Genomic DNA, 15,832 nt, shown 5'->3' with positions numbered 1-15,832 from the left:
TTGCCAAATAGAACTCCAAACTTTGTCGAATCGTCAGACAAAATTTGCGGATTAAGAAAATTTTTGGGAGGTCACAGTTACCTCCCATGACTTCCCATCAGGATACCCCTGGCTGCAGCATCGAATCACCCCCGATGCACATAGGCATTTGCGAATTTTCTGTTCGGATTCTCCATGCATCTCGCAAACGCAATACAATAAATCACTTTCTCAGCTAGCAATGTCCATTTTGAAAACGATATCTTTTCGGATAATAAATTTTCTCATTCCGTTCACATTCGTTTGCTCAGCTTTTCATATATTCCACCTTGCGAGTAGACGACAACGACATGCATTGCAATTCCGACTAATAGCTCATCTGATAATTGTGTTTAAACACGCGTCATGTCCACAAGACGAAAAATCTTACAATAGCCACCACGGCAACCGGGTTCACTCTCCCCTGACGATCCTGGTTCCAAACATTCGACTAATAAAAAGAGCTGCAATATTCATGGTAAACGGGTATGGCTGCATTGATCTTGTTCTTAATTTCCTAAATGTGCTCTAAATTAATGTAAGCCCGTCATTTCGAATTTTTCCAGGAGGGGGGGGGGGTAGAGGGGAGAGGAGGACAAAGGTGCACTGCAAATTTTATTGGGAAAAAACGCGCCTATTTATATGCAAAAGCATTAGTTTTTCAAGGACGGGAGGAGCAATTGGCCCCCTGACCCCCTAATTGACGGACTTGAATTAATGCAGGAAATGGAACTTAAATTGTGGCACTAGTAGTGCAACCAAAAATGTGCGTTGATACATAAATATCATTCATCAAATAAGTTTTTTTTAATTTATTTTTAACACCACTAATTACTACCCCGGATGATATCAGTGGCAGGTACACCACTGCATACATGCACTTAATTGTATTTTCAATCTTAATTACGTCTGTAAATGTAAGTTTCCTTACTGAAAATCGGCCATACGGTTTCGTATGAAACGTGTCGCGACGCACAAAGAGGTATTTAACCTAAAAGCTGGTCAAAAATTGAAATTAATCGACTTTACTGATTAGCGTAGGTTTTGAGTCTCAAAACAGGTGGATAAAAATGTCATCATCAAAAATTGTTAACTTTTCATTGAGACTGACCATGAAAATTTGCGAGCATTCTGAAGTTGGCATTTTCATCATCAATTGTCTTTGCTTGCAACAGTAAAATCTTTTTTTCCGCGTTAAACGTGATATTAGAAGAAACAATTTTTACGGAAGGGCTTAAGCAAGGTTTGAATTAAATCCTTAATCAATGTATATCTATATTTGAATTTTTATTTCTTTTAATGCCTTTTTCAAGCTTCACAAAATAATACTCCCTCTCTTTTTTCTTTTTCTATATATATATATATATATATATATATATATATATATATATATATATATATATATATATATATATATATATATATATATATGAATGTTTTTACATACTGTCTACTCATTTTACAGTCGAGTCCCGACTTACGCGAGGGATGTGTTCCAAGACTCCTCGCGTAATTTGAAATTTCGCGTTGTGGAAAAAATATATGCATACAATTTTTTTAGAAGCATACAAAATTCTTTTTTAGATACTTATAAACACCCTTCAAACTGCTTTAAGCATTTCTCAACTATAGTTTCTTACGCACTACAGTTTCTTAAGTACCAAACTTGTATTGTAGTTAAAAAACAAAAAACTGTTTAGTTCAACATGAAATACTTTAAGTTTCACAAAATGAATGATCGATGGGAGGGAAAACATAAAGTAAAACAACATGGTACGTACAGTATGTAGTAATAATAAAATGCTGCACTAATAATAGTACTGTACGGAAGATACAGTAACAATATTTATGAGTTAAAAAAATGAAGATAATGATGATTTATGCTCCATGATCTGATCGTTACTCTTATTTAATACATTTTTAAATATGGCTGCTTCGTCTTTTCTTTTATAACGTTTCAATTTAAGGCAGCAGCCCCTCTTCCTGATCTCTTTAATCCACAATACAAGAGCAGCTTCCATTTTCATAATATTTACATTGAAGAGACTGCTCTGCAAGCTTCAATATTGAAACTAAGTTCTGAACTTTTAAGGATATCTTTTTGTTTTGAGTTTTAATTGTACGTATGGACGATTCACTCATATTTATTGTCGCGTTACCGTCGATGTTTGTCAAGCATACGAGAATCTTAGCCTTGTTTTCTTCAGTTAGAAACTTTCTTTTTCTTCCCATCTTCACAAACTTTAGATGAAGGTGCCGCTAAGATGCCATTATATTTCATCAACTTTTATATTTAGAATGAAAAAAATAACTAAATGAAAGATGCCGAGTGGTTATTTGATGCACTAACAACGCGATGCGTAAAATAATTTGGTGTGGGAACTTTCACTGTCAGTGATCCTTAAAGGGATGTAACGACACTCATGAAATCAATATTTAGTAGCCAATAACGAAGCTGATACTTTCTTCCTAAAAAATTCGTGTTGTGAACGAAAAATACGCGTTATAGCCATTTCACGTTGGTCGAATCGCGTTGTAGCGGGAGTCGACTGTACTTTCAAGTTATACCCAATAATCCCTCAGAATGTCTATTTTGATAATATGCAACAAACGTTTGCAAGAAAAAATTATAAAGGTATAAATAAGCAGATTATGTTGTTTTCATTAGCTTTCTATTTTACGATATTTTTTGGGTTCAAAGGCTTCAGTCAGGTGCATAAATCGAACTTGATGCAATTTGAAGCAATTTGATGCAAAATTCAAAGACACAGTAACAAAAGTGGGTGATATTTTTCAAATTCGATATTTTCTTAGAAGAGAAATACATAATTTCATCTAATATTTGCATTTCTATTTGTTTGAACTTCGCATCAAACAGCTTACCATACTGTCTTTTGCAATATCGTGTAGTTCCTTTTCAGTCACACTCATGGTCAAAGCCTTGGAACCTAGAAGTAATCGAAAAACCGAAAAGTTATAAAAATAATAATCCGCTCTATTTATAGCTTTTTTTTTTCGGGCAAATTTGAGCAAACTTTTGCTGCAGATTATGTATTAGACATTCTGAAGTATCATAGGGTTTCTTAGAAATACAGTCGACCCTCGTTTTACAAGGGGTTTTTTTTACGCGGTTTCGATGATACGCGGTTTAAGATTTGACACCTTTATTTTATTTTACGCGGATGTGGCAATGCAAACAGATAAAATTTTCCCCTCTTTCAAAATTCGAACTCCTAAAGATTGCAGATTACACGTAATAAACTTTATTTTGGTGTGCTAATATTCGAGCTTGGGCCACTGGAACATTTTATAGGATTGGTTCCAGAAGTAAAGTTATTAAACTCACACAGTTCGGAACTCAGTGGGAGAAGAGCTTTTAAAAGTGACAAAGGATGAAAAAACCAACGCGGATACCGACATCAATGACACACAACTAAAAACGTTCACATTGAAAAATTTGAGCCATTCCTAGACAATGATCTTTCTGATTTGTTAGTGAAGGAAGATTCTATCATGGAAATGTCGCAAGTGATTATGGATGCGTTAATGCTCTGCAAAGAACTACAGAGAAAAATTCTCAACTACAGCCAAAAGACAAGCTCCTTTTTACAAACAGAACACGAAATTAATTTATGTTTTCCTTATGCATGTTGTGCATAGAAATCGATATAAGTACATATTTAACTTATTATACAATTAGTTATCACTAAATGAAGTATTTTTTTTTATCTACGGAACCTAACCCCTATTTTAAAATTAAAGTTAGGTCTCATTTTACGCGGTTTTGATTTACGCTACATTTCCGTGGAACGTAACCCCCGCGTAAAACGAGAGTACTAATGAGTACACAGTGTTTAAAAACATTCATTTACATAAAAAAAAAAGAATGATATTTTCGAGGGGCTTGAAGAATTGCATTAAAACAAATAATAATAGTTTTAAAAAGTAAAAATTGATGAATAATAGAATACAAACCTTATACAAGCCCATTCATAATAAATATTTCTTCTAATATAATTTTAACCCAAACAATAAGCCGTTGCATGGGCGTAACCAGGATTCCCGTTAAGGAGGGGCAAGCTTAGGCGACAGACACAAGATGGGGATTTTTAGTCATCCCCCCCCCCCTTTTTAAAAATATTTAGGTTCTTTGGTAACATCAGGAATGGGTTGAATCTGGGGGCACATGTGGCAAGTACAGGGAGCTGCCCACTCACTACGCCCTCACACAACTGCCCCCTCACTTTCAAAAATAAAGGAGCCTTGCCCCTCAACTCTTCTAAGTCCCAAATTAACGATCAATCGAAAAATGGCAAAATTGATAGATGTGTTAAAAGAACATGTTAAAAGAAAGAATAATCCTCATATAAATAATAGCCGATGATAGAGTAAGCCGCGTGTTTCAACAATGAAACTCGCGCCACGGCATGATAATTTCATAATATGTTTTGGTAATGTTAAACATGCAGGGAAAGGCTTTATTGTGACAAGACTGAACTCAATTCGGTCACTTAACAGTTTTACTGGTAAAACGGTCATTTCAGGGGAATGAAGAAACGAAAACAATTATCGCTATCTACTGGAGTTTAGTGTTAATCCACTGGTGTTAGGGTTAAAATTTTAACTATCAAACTAGTATATATCCAAACAGACAATTGCTTCGTTCAAACGTAGAAGAGTAGAAGCAATTTTCACCCGTCATACCTTGACGGGCGACTTTCTAATTAACTTAATTAAGTGTGCGCTTTATATTTTGCTTTTGTTATTGTTTCATTAAAATTTAAATTTAGCTTCGGATTGGAAAACGGGAGTCGATCATGTGACTATCTGAACCGATTTTTGAGGCTGTGTCCCGAATTTTTTAGCGGAGGTCATTAAATTAATAATGACGTCAAAATTAAATCTACTTCATGGGCGCCGCCCCCTAATCTGCCCCCTCCCCCGCACTTCCTTTGACCCCCGCCCCCCACTTTTTTTGGGGCACCAGCCGCTGGTGGGGGTATCTCAATTAACCGGAATGTTTTCCAAATCAAAATCCTACAACCATTTTTACTCAGTCTTTGTTGGTGTTACAGATGGTAAGGGGAAATTTTCGAGGTACACGTCCGGAATTATTTTTTTATAATTCACCTAAAAATTCACAACTTTATTATGGTCAAGGGATAGGGAGGTTGGGGTGCTCTGTAATCTCCTCAATACTGATTCAAATTTGGAGTTAGTTTTAGGTTATCTTTGGTGACGTCAAAGGATCGGGACTTCGCCCCAAATATTTTCCGAAAGTGAGACATTACCTTAAAAACGCAATTTTAGGCAATTTTGGTGATTGGTGGTGTTAAGGGTATATTCAGAAGATTCAAGTGTTCTCTGTGGATTTTTTTTTTCGAAATTAGAGTTTTGAAAACACATTTTTGAAGAGCTTTGATAGCGTTAAAAGAATGGTAAGAATTCCGGAATTATTACCAGACGTATTTTTACCTTGAAGATTTAGAAATGCATTTTAAGCTATTTGTTGAGATGTTAGCGAAGGGGAAGGGAAGCTCTTCCTCGGAAATTTTGCGATATTTAAAGATTAAAAGTACAAACTTTGGCTCTTTTCTATGACATTAGGGGAAGAGAGAAGGCGCAAGAACTCTCCCTGGAAAATTGTCATCATTGAGGCTCTAAAATCGAAATTTTAAGCTGCCTTTGCCTTTGGTGATATTTGGAGAGAAGGTCAGAGATTTGGAATTCTCCTAACGTGAAAAGGATTTTTTTGCTATATTTTGCCGACGTTACACAACACAAGAAAAGCAGGTAAGGGAGCGTCTGACCAAAGAAATCGCGCTAACTTCCAGTCCCCCCAAAAAGCAATGTTTTTTTTTTTTTTTTGGTCAGGTAAAGGTCAAAAGGGCAGTTAAGCGTCTTTAAATTGTGGGGGATGGGGGGGGACAAAAAAATGGATGATTTTCGAAACAATTGTGTGTAGAGGGGTGGGATACTTTCTAAGTCTCCCTACTTGCTGCAAATTGTTATGCTTTTGAATTTTTCACCTCTCTAGCCCTTCTAGAAGAATGTTATGGGTTTCCCTTCCCCAATTCCCCTCCAAATCAAATTAATGAAGATGAAACTGTCGGAAAGTGATAATAAAGCGGGTGGGAGCTCTCTCCAAAAAGTAATGGGTTTGGGGGGAAAATGGTGGTCATATTTGGATTCAAGATGTCATTCATTTTCATACGAATCAGCAGGACCGATGGCAGAGGCATTCTTCATGCCGCGCAGTGTAATCAATTTGCTGATAGTGAAAAATTCAACTTCAGCTTTAAAAAATTCTTGTTTTTGAGTACTAAACGAAAGAACAAAGTATTGCAGAAGCTTTATTTAATTAATTTTTTTTACAATAATGTCCATCATTATTGATTACTCAGTTAACTGGAAAATTATTTTTAAAAATCCTTGATTGAGAACATAAAATCTGTGTATAAATTTAATTTTTTGAAGAGAGTAAACTTTTGGGTTCATACAACTTAAAATTTCAATTTTACAAAAAAAAAAGTGGTCCCTTTTTTCCGACAGTCCTAGATTTAAGGTCAGATAAAATAGCATTCGAACGTTGCGCGTTTTCAGATTTTTATTTAATTAATTTATTTATTTTTTCTTATTAACTCAATTCACCCCTGCCGAAGAATTGTCCCTGCTTCCAACACAAACCCCAAATCCCTTAAAGCTATTGTCATGAATCATGGCACTACTAGATGGCGCTAGCGCCATGCATAAATCTCTGTTAATTCGCTTCGGAGCTTGTTTGTGCTGCTATCTGTCATGGAATAAAGAAAACATACATGTAATTATTACATTTTTTCTCTTTTATAAAACACTATACTAACACTTATTAAAGTTGAAAAAAATAGCAACGGGAGAGGGGGGGGGGATGTTTGCGAAACCTTTTTCCAAAACTGCATAAAATTTTGCATGATATACAGATGAGTGCAAATGACTACAGATACTAATATTTTCCTAATTATTTAAAAGATTACTTTCTTTTTAAATATCACAGAAAAAAACTTTTGCACCCCTCCCTCTAGCACCATGATAGATAGTCTAGTATCGGGGGGGGGAGGGGGAAAGCAGTTTTAAAACATTACATTGGCTCCGTGTGCCAGTTCCAAATTCATCATGCGAAGTGTGAAGTCACAATAGTTTGTGCGCCATTTGTTGAGCAGAAATCTCATAATTGGATTATCATTGTTAGTACTTACAAATACCAAAATCTAATCGTATGATATAGAGTTATAAAGTGTACAAAATATAGGGACACACTTCACGATTAAATCAGGAGTTCTCATCCTTTTCCTGCTTCTGGCCCGCCTTTTGTGATGGGGCCCAAATATATATATAGGGGCGGACTGGCCAGATCGGCTAGTCGGGGATCCCCGACTGGGCCAACTGCTTAGGGGGCCAACTTAAAATAGTTGACTCTTTTTTGTGAAGCAAATTTTCTTTAAAAAATAACTTAATTTCCTGCCTCTCAAATTCAAGTCGAAATTGTGCATAAAGTAAAAAACAGGAAAAGTTCTACAGAGCTGAGATTGATGATGCATCAGTGGTGCCCAACCTTTTTTATTTTTACCTCAGGCCAAACCTCATATTAAGAGAGATATCGCGGGTCAGAATAAATGTAATTTTTTTCCTAAATAGAATGGGAAACCAAAGAAAGTAAAAGACAATTAAAAACCAAAACTTGCTTCCATTATTACTGAATACTTATTTTATTGATGCGAACTTTGGATATGTTTTTCAAAAACCAATACCTATATGACTACTTGGCTTCAAATTTTGCATCTATCATTCCTAAGACCGAATAAAGATGATTAGTGCGTTTGAAATTTTTCAGAATATATTTTACGTTTCACATAGCATTGAATACAACGGGTCACATAGTCAGCTTCACGGGCCCATGTGGTCGGCAGGCTGTAGGTCGGGCACCACTGGGGTACATGATATTTCAGTCGTAGACCAGCTATCTTTATGCATCCATTTCATGGTGAAATGAATTTAAGGCCAGAATAACTTTTGAGAGAAATAAAAACTTGCTCTCTGCAGCCACGAAAATTGTTGACTGCCCATTCAGAATTGGAGCAACAAATGTAAGAGGACAATATCCTGAATTGCGGGGCAACTGGAAAAAGACAACTGTAATATTCACTATGTACTCAGCTGGTTGTGACAGATTCATCTAAATGTTGTAAGTTGGCAAGAGATTTCATTTGTCTATTGTAAATTATCGCTACGAGTACTTTCATCTCAGAATCGCATACGGGGAAGCAAGTTTGGACTGCGATAAACTGAATCTGAAGCAGGACAAAATTTCAACTCAAAAGGGAGAGCTCCTAACTACCATTATTTCCCCCAAAACCTTTTTGAAGCCTCGAAGTGGATAAATTTCCTATTAAAGTCCCAGAATCCTCCCCTTTACGTCATCAAACATAGCATAAAAAAGTTTTTAGGTCTTCAATTTTGAAAAATTTCCTAGGGAGAGTACACGAACTTAATTTAAGACTGTGAATACTTTAACACAGTTGTAACGTGTACTATACAGCCAAAAATTGCATTTTTAAATCTTCAATGACAAAAAAGCTCTGGGGACTTCCTGACACTTCTACGTCCTCAAAGATAGCCTAAATAAGACTTTCGATCTTAAAAAAGCATCCTTGAATTTGAAATTGACTTAAAATTGAGAAAGTTTTTATGATTAAAGATTAGAGGAGGATGAACCTCGCACCCCTTCTCCCATCGTTTCCAAATGAAGCCTTAAGTCGAGGTTTTAGAAAGTCAAATTCGAAAAACTTCGGAAGAGAGTTTCCTGACTGCACTTTTGGTAATGTCAAGGCTTTCTTCTAAAATCACCAACGATAGTCTATAATTGAGGGCTTTGATGCAAGAACCAGGTAAGTCCTTTTTTTTTCTTTTTAAATTTATTTTTGCGTGTGGACAATATCGATGTTCCGATTGGTGCAACAACAGAACACAAATGTAAGATCAGACCTCTGCTTTGTTGTAAATAATGAAGGAAATAAAATAGAGTTTCTATTGAACACTGGTGTGTTATTTGTTGGTCTTACCAACAGTGAGTAAGTTACCTGGTTCTTGCATTAAGGCCCTCAATTGTGTTTTTTTAGACTTAAATATCGAAAAAATTCCATACAAACTTCCAACCTTCGCCATTCCCTTAAAGTCACTCAAGATAGCTTTTGAAGTTTCACATTTAGAAATTTCAATGGAAGAGTTACGTAACCTTTTTATTTGCTCTATAGCCTAAAATTGATTTCAGTTTCAGAAAAAAATGTTTCCCCTAAGACCAAAAAAGGGGCAAAATGCGCTTTCAGATAAAAGGGCACTTTTTGATAGAAGTTTTGTCACATAAAAAAGGTGCCTTTTTTAATTTTTGGTATACTAAGTGCATACAATATACAAATGTTTTCGATAGTAGTTCTTTTTAATGTTTAGTTTCAAAAATAATGCTAAAAACATGAGTGTGACATTTCAAGGACAGGCTTGTGTGAATCTTTTCCTTTCGAAAAAAAATTTGCTTTTGTTAAGTTATGTTGAAACTTTTAAGGGGCAAGGAGAGTTGATTAAGTTAAGTGTCAAAGGTTAGCTGAAAAGCGGAAGGGCACGGCACCCTCTTAAAAATCTTGGAGGAAACACAAGGGAAACCTCTGTCTCCTTTCCTTTTAATCTTTCCAAACATATTATAAGATTATGTTTTTAAAATTTCGATGTCGAAAAATTCCGAAACAGAGTCGCCGGATTTATTATAGTAACTGAATGTACTTGAATATTGGGTCGAGTAGACTTCAGTTTTGAAATGCTTCCAAATGAGATCACTGAGCCTCGTTCCCTTCTAACGAGACCAAAGATAGTTTTGTGTTTTTTAATAGTTCAACGTCGAAAGGTTTTTGTAGAAAGCCCCGATATGCTTTCCTGTTCCATTAAATTTACCAAGAGTAGCCTAAAATTGCATATCTAAAACTTCACATTTCGGAGAATTTCCGGGAATAGCCCCGACATTCTATTGTAAACAAAGATAAACTGATATGGACTGTAATTTTGAAAGGAAAAAAATTGGAATTAAAACAAAATCGTGGGGGAACCTTCTTTTCCCTCTCCTCTAAGGTTACCGAAAATTACAAAATCTAGCTTATTGACATCAATTTTGAAAATATAGCTTAGAAGCAGGGCCGATCCTAGCAGATGTGCAGAGTGTGCGCCGCACAAGGGCGGCCAAAGCAAGGGGCGGCCGCAGGCCGCATCATATAGTTCTTATAATGAAGCAAAATTCCTCAAGAATTTCTCACAAGATAACTTATAATAAGTAGAATAAATATGCTGATTTTTAAATGTTCAATTGTCAATGTATGTGTCGATTTCCGGGCAGCATAGCATAGTTTAAGAAAAATAGAATGTTAGGGAACATTGTGTTGGTTCATTGTCCATTAATATCTATTTTTAACACACATGCTTCATTTGGTTGCAAAGTTTGTGACAAAATCGGTAATCAGGCATGGATACAGGGGAGCGGAAAGGCCCCTCTGAAGTATGAAATGGTGCCGTCTAAAAGGAGCACCGAGGGCGGCCACTAATGTTTACCCTCCAAGCTTTTATAGACCTAAACAGTGAAGACATATTTTATTTATTAAAAAAAATAGCTATACTGATTAGATACTCTCGCAAGCATTTCAAACAATGAACTATGTAACAAACTCTGTGTTTAACAATCGTGGATACGTGGAGAGAAAGTGGAAAATTGCGACTCTCTTGAGAGTAACATATATGAATGACGAACAAAAATGTTGTACTTTTCCCCCTTTACGACAATTTTTCTGATTAAAATCTTGAATGAACTGCCGGTTTCAGATCAGGTAGGAGAACAGGACCCTTGCCCCGGGAAGCAAATTTAAATGTAGGTCCAAAGCGAAGATCCAAAAGGATGCCATGACCTCCTTGACGAAACTAAAGAAGGCTTAAAATTGCGTTTCTAGGACTTTACTTTCGGAAAATTTCGCTGGTTGAACCATCGATCTTAAGGACCCAATTAACTCTGATTCACCTCCTCCACCATAACCTAACCAAACATAACCTAAAAATGTTGGCTCCAAAATCCAAAACGTGTTTTTAGACGACAGCCCTTCCTATCATCAAACGTCATATAAAATTGCTTTGGCATTTTTCGAAATTTTTGCAGTGGAGGATCCCGAAATCCCTTCGCAAACATTACTGCCAAAGACAGTCACAATTAGCGTCTTTAGAGAAGCCCCTAATTCCACCCCCCCCCCCTCACTTAACGTATTGAAAAACAAACTAAAATTGCGTTTTTCAAACATCAGTTTCAAGAACTTTTGGGGAAAGACCCCGGATCCCCCTTTCTCCAACGCAATCACTATACCTGAAAATTTCGTTTTTAGACGGTTCCGTGGAGCCACAGCTTCCTGCCTAAACTAGCCTGAAATTGACTTCAGTTTCAAAAACACAGTTTGTGAGGGCACACTGAACCCCCGCCTGCTCTTAGTCCCATCGTTATCAAACAATGTTTAAAATACGATTTTGAGACTTATATTTCTAAAGAATTTCGGAGAACTGCCAGGCTTATGTAAATTTTCACGGTGCTAGGGCATATCCATCAATCGTCGAGGTGAGGTGGACAAAAGTCTATAGTTATATCTTTCAGATATTAATGTTAAAATATATCCGAAAGATCCGTAGAAGCTTCCCAGTTTTGTTAACATCACTAAGATAATATAAAATTGCGGTTTTAGAAATATCTGCTTAAGAGAGCCCCCAAATCCTTCCTTCCCAAAAATAGCCTATAATGGATTTCAGTTCCGAAAAATATTTTGATTTGGAATATTTTCACGTTTCCCCTATTGTTTTCAAATTTAGTCAAAAACGGGTTTTCGAAAAAATAGTGCCGAGAAATTACCGGAAGATAGCCGCTAGATCCCCTACCGTCACCAAAGACGGCCTAAATTTCCTTTTTCAACTTATATTTCGAAATCTTTTGATGGGAGACGATTGAATCTCCCTCCCTCTTGCAACGTCAACAAAGGTAACACAAAATTGCGGATTTAAAATTTCAATTTCGGAGATTTTTCGCGAAGAACCTTCCGATCCTTCCTAAGCTACGGTCCTGAAAAATAGCTTCAAATTGATTTCAATTTTGAAAGAATTTTAGGAAAGAACTGCAACGTTACTTTCACCTAAAGTCTCGAAAAAGTTCCTAAATTTGCGATATTTGACGTAAATTTCGAAAATTTCTCCATACACCTTGAATATACTTGAGTCTTTTGTTATAGCAACCAAACACAACTAAAGATTAACTAAAAATATTTTTCATACGCCAATTTCGATAATTTTCTTGGAGCAATCCTCCTCCCCTGAACCCCTGACACCTTCCCCCACGCTTCACCTTCCTCCGTCCCTTCTGTGATGTCACCGAAGAAAGACTATAAAATGCGTTTTTACGACTAGTAAATTTTGGTACTATCTATTGCTTTCTTCAAAGATATTAACTGTACCTAACGAGTTTTTTACTATAAAAAATTTCTTCCATTTTATAAGATCATTCTTCTGTCCCCCCCCCCTCCTTTTTTTAAATTCGAATTTGGCATAGAAATTGAAAGGAAGATTTATATAGACGTTAAAGATTAGTCAAAATATGCCAATTACTCTTGAGGGGCGGCACATTAGGTCTTTGCACACGGGCGGCCGACACCCTAGGATCGGCCCTGCTTAGAAGGGAACTAGAACCCTCTCTGCCGATTCTTTTCTCTTTCCTATATTAGATCAACCAATTTCGAAATATTTCCAAGGCAGTTTACCTGTTTCCTACCTTTCCTCTTGTTTTTTCTATGTTGTCATGTTGTCAGTCTAGAAGTCTAAAGATGTGTCTTTTAAGAATTAAGACTTGCTACCATTAGTATCCTTCTTTCAAGGCACATAAAAAATGTGCCAGTGTTAGCTTTATTTTACGTTTTACAATTTTCCTTTTTAGAACTTTAAAACGTGATTTAGAAACTTGAAGGAAAATATGAACTAGCAGTAGTCGGAACAGCAGTAGTATGAACTAGCGCTCTTTGCTTGACCTCGGAAGAATCGAGATCCGGCACTGTTCAATTTCACTTTTTTAATTCACAGAGATGGGCCAAAATACTCCTTTGCCGACTGGGCCAAAGTCAACCAGTCCGCCCCTGTATATATATATATATATATATATATATATATATATATATATATATATATATATATATATATATATATATATATATATATATATATATATATATATATATATATATATATATATATATATATATATATATATATATATATATATGCAGTCGAACTCACTAATAACGAGCCCTGTTTTAATAAGAACTCGGATTTAGCGAGGAAATCATAGAGATTTGGTTGGTTTAAGTTTATGGGAACATAACCTTACCCAGTAAACAAAATATCTTGCCTCCGTATTGCATAAAGGTTGACATGCAAGAAAAATCATCTTACATTAATGCTGCCTCAATATTGTAATGTTACTCCATTTATGCTGTCAGGAGGCTGCCACAATAATATTGACTGACAAAGTATATGCAGCATAATATCAGGAAAATATCGAGGTAAGCTACTTTTGTAATGCTGCATACGTATTGATATGACAGGATAATATCAAGATGTTGTCATGACAGCATGAAATCAAAGTCTAGGCAAGATGATCTTGCTTTTGTAATCTTGCATACGTATTGATATGACAATATAATATCAAGATGTTGTCATGACAGCATAAAATCAAGGGTTACACAAGATGATCTTGCTTTTGTAATTTTGCACACGTATTGATATGACAGGAAAATGTCAGAATACATTGACATGACAGTATGAAATCAGTACGTTTGCAAGGTGTTTTATCTGTTTATTTATTTGTATTATTTTCACTTCAAACTCGAGAATTAAATTTCATTCTTTGATCATTTCTGTTATTCTTCAAGACTGATTAGTTTTCTAGCCTAAGAATATTCTCTTAAAGCTGACATCTGATCGGAAATTCATATAAAGATATTAATAGTACTCGCAATTTAATTTAAAAATTGAAAAGTTCTTCGTTTTGGGTAATACTTGACTTATTTTTTTAAATTTATGCTTCTAGTTGTATTATAAAGACATAAAATACTTAGTAAGGAATAATTGCGGAAGTTTTTATAGCACATTAAAGAGTAAAGATAGCAGTAAATAAATAGATACAATAAAGTACATTTCCGAATGGATGTCAGCATTAAAAATATCCCGTGGAGAAAACATATGAATTTATCTTAAAGAATAGCAAAAATAATCATTGAATAAAAATAATTTTACTCGTGAGATTGAAGAGATAATACGAAATTCTCGGCTGCTGATCCTTTGTTTCAACGTCTAGGGACGGTCTCGGCCATTTCTATCATTGATCGTACATCGTCTGCGATATGGCTTGTCTAGTACTATATTAATAAACAAATGCAGATTATCAGTCATTCATAAGTTATTCCTAAAACAATACTATTCCACACTACTAATAACTACGCGAAGCCTAAAGAATGCAACGCCCATGTGCAGCTGCAGCGTGGAGCTCTATCGAAGGTCGAAGGAGGAAGATAACATGCCAGCAATGCAACGGACGCTGGTTATAAAGAACTGTGCGCATGCGCAAGTATCAACGAAGTTCCCCCTGTTCTATTGTGTACTAATTACCTTGACGGCGACAACATGAAATCAATACCATCTTGACGGCGTCAACATGTATGCAATGTTGATATTGTAAGGTAATATCAATATTGGTATTTTAAGATGAATGCAATGTTGCATACGTGTTGTTATTGCAATATTGCTTTTTAATCTTTATGCAACCTTTATGCAGTATGAAACACGTCAATATTGACGCCGTCAGTATTATATAAAGATCTGTCAAGGTTGTAGCAAGAAATTTTGCTAGTAGGGAACTTGCTTTTAACAAGCAAACCCCGCTTAAAACGAGCAATATTTTTGTAATTCATAAAATGTTGATTTCCATCTCAAAAAAGATTATTTTACTTTTGGAAAAATTCCCTTAACATCTTAAATTCAACCGAACGTTAGAGATAAGACCTAAATAGTGAGAACATATGATGACGCGGCCCTTTCTTAAAAAAAAAAAAAATCGTGGAGTAGAGGAGAATTTAAAAATTATGTATTTGTTAAAGCAAATCTTTTTTCCGACATATACTTCCGAGGATATTACAGCTCTAAGTCAAGCCAGAAGATAAGAAAAAAAAAACGACTACGGTAACGACAAATGTGAAGAATTTGTAGTTAAATAGCCCACGAGATATTTGGCTTCTAAAATGCAGAAAAACTCCAAACTATTTTGAAGTCACAGATGCACATAACGATGTTTTTCAAACCACACGTGTTGAAAACAATAACAAGAAAGTTCGAAGCGAATGAAAAACTTCTATATGGTACTGTACAGAAATACAAAAATAACAAAGCAAGCATCAGGCCGGATTTGGAAGTGTGGAGGCCCCGGGGCAACGAAGGAGTGGAGGCCCTTAATCAGAGTTCGAAAAGATCATCATATTTTTGAAAATATCCGATACTTTGATATATTATAGGAGTTTCACCAACTAAAAAGGGCTAAATCCTTTCTTTGGTAAAAAAAAAAAAAAAGAGCGCCCCAATCTATTGCTAATAGAAAATTATAACAGATTTTTAATGATTAATTCAGAATTCTTCGTTATTATTAAAAAATGAAAAAAAAAGGAAGGGGAACGGG

This window comes from Uloborus diversus, chromosome 1, assembly GCF_026930045.1.
Source record: "Uloborus diversus isolate 005 chromosome 1, Udiv.v.3.1, whole genome shotgun sequence".
NCBI classification, from domain to species: domain Eukaryota; kingdom Metazoa; phylum Arthropoda; class Arachnida; order Araneae; family Uloboridae; genus Uloborus; species Uloborus diversus.
This window is presented reverse-complemented; position numbering follows the sequence as displayed.